This window comes from Ornithorhynchus anatinus, chromosome 4 (genome assembly GCF_004115215.2).
Source record: "Ornithorhynchus anatinus isolate Pmale09 chromosome 4, mOrnAna1.pri.v4, whole genome shotgun sequence".
Classification (NCBI taxonomy): Eukaryota; Metazoa; Chordata; class Mammalia; order Monotremata; family Ornithorhynchidae; genus Ornithorhynchus; species Ornithorhynchus anatinus.
In genome coordinates, this window is record NC_041731.1 from 38943728 (window position 1) to 38948824 (window position 5097).

Here is a 5097-nt window from a genome sequence, read left to right on the forward strand (position 1 = left end):
CATGGCACTCAAGGCAGTGATGGGCATGGGCCCAGTTGAAGTGAGCCATTCTGCTTGCACTACATTGTGCAAGGATAGAATAGAGTTCATCTCTACATTTACGACTGAGCCAAGTCAGTTAAAGGATCAAGGGCTCTAATTAGCCCTTCTGCAACTTTTCCTTAGCAGGCAGAAAATTGACTAGACTATGCAGCTCATGCGGAAGTACTGAACGATCAATAAGCCGGTGGTGTTCACATGTCGCATCCTGAATTGATTTTAAGTTACTCACCGTAGGGCAGAAAGGGACTGCAAAGGACCACCTAGGTTATTGTGCAGTTAGGACCACAAATCTATCCCAGGCAAATGGATGTCTTTCTTTAAAAGTCTTCAGTGAAGTAAGCCTCTGAACATTTATTTTATATCAACCAAAACCTTGAGGTTTGTCTCTTAGGTTAACATATTCTCCACTTTTTTGTGCTTTTTTAGCCCTGTTTTGGAGCATTGCTCATTTAATCAATGATAATTATGGAGTGCTTATTCTGGGCAGAGCACTGACCTAAGCTCTTTGGAGAGCACAGTATAATTTCTGGACACAATCCCTGTCTTCAGGGAGTTTAGAGTCTACCAGGGGAGGTGGAAAATAAAATACAAGCCAAGGGAAGCAACCGAGTTTAAAGATATGTACATAAGTGCTAAAAGGAGTGGGGGTGACTTCCTAAGTGCTGAGGTGACATAGAGGGTGGGGCGATGAGCGAGTAATCAGGGAAGATATCTTAGAGGAGATAGAATTTTAGAACGGTCTTGAAGAAGGGTTCAGGAGTGGTTTACTGGATGTGAAAAGGAGGGAGTTTCAGGCAGAAAGGAGGGTGTGAGCAAGAGGTTGATGATGAGAGAGACAGGAACAAGGCACAGTGAATAAATTGAGAGAAGCAAAGTGTGTAAGTTGTTCACTTTAAGGATGTTCAATATGACTGTGTCCAGATGACCTACATACTCCTCCCTGGTTGGATGCTTCTTTGCTAGACCCATTCCCTGATCCTGCACATCCCTCCTTCAGGGCAGGATCCCTGAGATTACTCTTTCTTCCAGCTAAATCTCCTAGAAACATGATCTCCCAATCTGAAATTTCCAAGCTCTTGCCAGAAACAATGATAATAATGGTATTTAAGTGCTTACTATGTTGTAGGCACTTTACTAAGCACTAGGGTGCATAAAAGAAAATTGGGTTGGACACAGTTTCTGTCCCATGTGGGGCTCACAGTCTCAATCCCCATTTTACAGATGAGGTAACTGAGGCCCTGTGAAGTGACCTGCCCAAGGTCACACATCAGACAAGTGGCACAGCTGAGATTAAAACCCATGACCTTCTGACTCCCAGGCCTGTGCTTTATCCACTCCCCTATGCTGCTTCTCCTTCAGAGCCATTTCTTCCTTTATTTTGAAGGACCGGGGGAATGATCCTAGTAATAATAATAATAATTTAAGTGCTTGCTATGTTCCAAACACTGTACTCGGCTCTGGAGCAGGTACACTATAAATAGATCAAACACAGACCTTGTCCCACACAGGGTTAGCAATCTAAATATGAGGGAGAATAGGTATTGAATCTCCAGTTTTCAGATGAAGAAACAGAAGTTGTGACTTAACTAGGGTCACACGACAGGGAAGTTCATTCAATAGTATTTATTGAGCGCTTACTATGTGCAGAGCACTGTACTAAGCGCTTGGAAGGTACAAATCGGTAACAGATAGAGACAGTTCCTTAACTTCTCTGTGCCTCAGTTCCCTCATCTGTAAAATGGGGATGAAGACTGTGAGCCCCACGTGGGACAACCTGATTCCCCTGTGTCTACCCCAGCGCTTAGAACAGTGCTCGGCACATAGTAAGCGCTTAATAAATACCAACATTATAGTTCCTGCCCTTTGACAGGCTTACAGTCTAATTGGGGGAGACAGACAAAAACAATAGCAATAAATAGAATCAAGGGGATGAAACATGTCATTAAAATAATAGCAAATAAATAGAATCAAGGTGATGTACATCTCATTAACAAAATAAATAGGGTAATGAAAATATATACAGTTGAGCGGACGATACAGTTGAGCGGAAGTGGCTGAGCCACGATTAGAACCCAAGTCTTCTGATTCTCAAGCTCGTGCATTTACAACTAGGCTATGCTACTTCTCTCCTCATTCCCCAAAACAAGGAGCTAGCTGCTCTGGACTAGATCTTCCCAGGCTCACCTACCTTGTAGCTGTGTGTCCCACTTAAAATTTGGGTGTTCTAGTTTGTACTCATTTCTTTGAGTAGAAATGATAAATCCCTTTTTTTTTTTTTGCTAAGCCACATTTTTCTGTATCCAAACCAGAGGTGATGTTGGCATGAACTTGGAATTAGTTTGTGGAACTTTTATGGCAGTAGGAGTGCAGTATTGTTTTATTTTAGAGTCCCTCCTTCTCCTTCTCCCTACCCTCAAAAGTTCATCATTTCAGAGCATCTACCCACCAAATGTGTATTTTGTTGAGATTGTGGTTTTGACAGCACAGTCAAGTATTTTTTTTGAGCAGTTTGGGGGTCAATAAGTATCAGTAACCACTATTTTCTTGCAACTGGACGCAGGGAAAGCTGAGAGAGTTGCAGATCTACCTTATAGAATATTTGATTTGTAAGTGCATATTATTTCGAAACTATGCATAAAAATATTCATTCATTCATTCATTCAATAGTATTTATTGAGCGCTTACTATGTGCAGAGCACTGTACTAAGCGCTTGGGATGAACAAGTCGGCAACAGATAGAGACAGTCCCTGCCGTTTGACGGGCTTACAATCTAATCGGGGGAGACGGACAGACAAGAACAATGGCACTAAACAGCGTCAAGGGGAAGAACATCTCGTAAAAACAATGGCAACTAAATAGAATCAAGGCGATGTACAATTCATTAACAAATATATAATAAAATATAGACGGGAAGAATGATATAAGGTTGATGGGATGGGGGTCTGTTTGGGTCGCCAGCTCCTAGCCCTTTAATTGGTTGCCATGGCACCCAAGCAACTTCCAGTCCATGACTGGCTGGCATGCCCCAAAGTACAGGTCACCAGAAAAGGTCATCTGTCTGCAAACCCCCTCCCTTCTGCTTGTTACTGTGGCTCTGCCCCCTCAGGAGCAGGAATGTGGCCAAAATGTTGATAATTTGAGGGGTGGGAAGGAGGCTGATCACTGGTCTTATCCACCCTTCTGACCAGTGGTGATACAACTCACCCTCCTGTAAGGTGGGGGCTGTAGGCAAAATTGTTGTGAGCCTAGTCTACACTGTTGGGGAGAGAGCACTCAGTGGATAGTAACAATCTGACAGAGGCTGCAAAGCAGTTAAAAACAGAAGAGGAGAGGGACATAGGGACAAAAGCTTACAACAACAGGAAAAGACAGAGAGGAATATCAGAAGGGGAAATTAGAAGAGGCACCAGAAGGCAGGATAGTAATTTGAGTAGAACAACAAGAGAAGAGGGACAAATAAGTAGCCCTCTAGGAAAATGGAAAGAGAAAGATCAATTTAAGAGTTCAGGAAACTGGGGGAAAGAAGAATGACAGCACAGACTTTCAGAAAAAGGATAGAAAGGGAAAAGTATCACTGGATAGTATCACCAGTTTTTAAGGTCAAATTTTTTTTTTCAGTATGGCTTTTGTAAATGCCCCTTTAGTAACTTGAAATGTGGGCAGTTCTGACTTGTCACGATTTTTTTATTCCTCGTTCCAAAATCGGTGCATCTTTGAGGAGCTTTGCATTAAAGTGTTTATGCCAGTCAGAAGTCTGTAAGACTTGTAGTCCTGCTCAAATGCACGTGAAAGAGTATTAAAATGGTTCCATTTTAATATCGTGCAGAGTTTGGCATAACAGAATGGAAAAGAGCTCTGTGTATTCAGAGACTCCAGGACTGTTTTTTCCATCAATATAGTCTTTCTAGAATGCAGACCCTGTTTGAGTTGGAGCTTCTATATCCTTTATGATTTATAGTATTCTTTTTTCTGAACTCAGCTTTGTCAGTTCCCCGGTTTTTCTTAAACTACTTTTTCTTATTGCAACAATGAAAAGAAAAGCCACTCATCTACTTGATTTAGGGATGGGAAGAAGTAAATGAGCTACTATGAAAATAACACTTTTTGCTATAAATGTCACTTTCTGCAAGTCTACCTTGTTGAAGAATCCTTAAACCTGGGGCTCCAACTGTAAAGAGGGGAGATGTTTACATAGGTAGGCCCAAAAAGTAAATTGCACTGATGATGAGATTCACTAATTATTTTTCCAATCTCCCATGGTCTTCTCAAAGTTTCTTGCAAAACTGGGGAACCTTCCTATTCAACACATAGCTTCCCTCGTCTTCCACACTGAATCGAACTGTTGATCATCCATGACAAGGGCAAGGCTCACCTGCCTTCAGGTAGGGCTGAAGATTAAAAAGTTCAAAGGGTCCCACACCAATTTCTCTCCCTACCTGATCCCTCAGGATGGAGGGGAGGCCCAAGGCAGGGTGCCCTGGAGAAAGTCATTAGTTTTCCCCACCTTGCTAGTCTGAGTAGAACTCCACTTTTCACCAGCCCATAAGCATGTTTATATTTGTTTTTTTTATAAAGCCGTAAGGCTGAACTTAAAACCCCATGGATTTCTCTAGTAACCCAAGCAGAGAACTCGTAAACTCAGTATTATGGTCTTGCTGGAGGATAACGCACACTGGGAAGTCTGGCCACTAGGAAAGCAGACCCAACCAAATGCCAGAAGAGGTTCCTGTTCTGGGATCAGTGAGGCACTGGGAAGGCCTCTGGGAGCTTTGGCTCTGCAAGAGAGAATTCTGTAGGGATCTAATACAGCTCTCTTTGACAAAAATAGAATTGGTTCAGGTGGTAATGGTTTCTATTGTCTGGCAAAAGGAATGATCGGATCTTCCTCTGTTTCTTAATCCAAAGATGCAAAGACTTGGAATGCAGGATGGGACTGCCTGGTGGGTTTTCACTGATGCCCCTGACCTTATTACTTGCTTTCTTTCAAGTCTCACACTCAGGACATATGATACTCTCCCTAGAATGCTTAACAAAACAGATTTTTTTCACCGCCC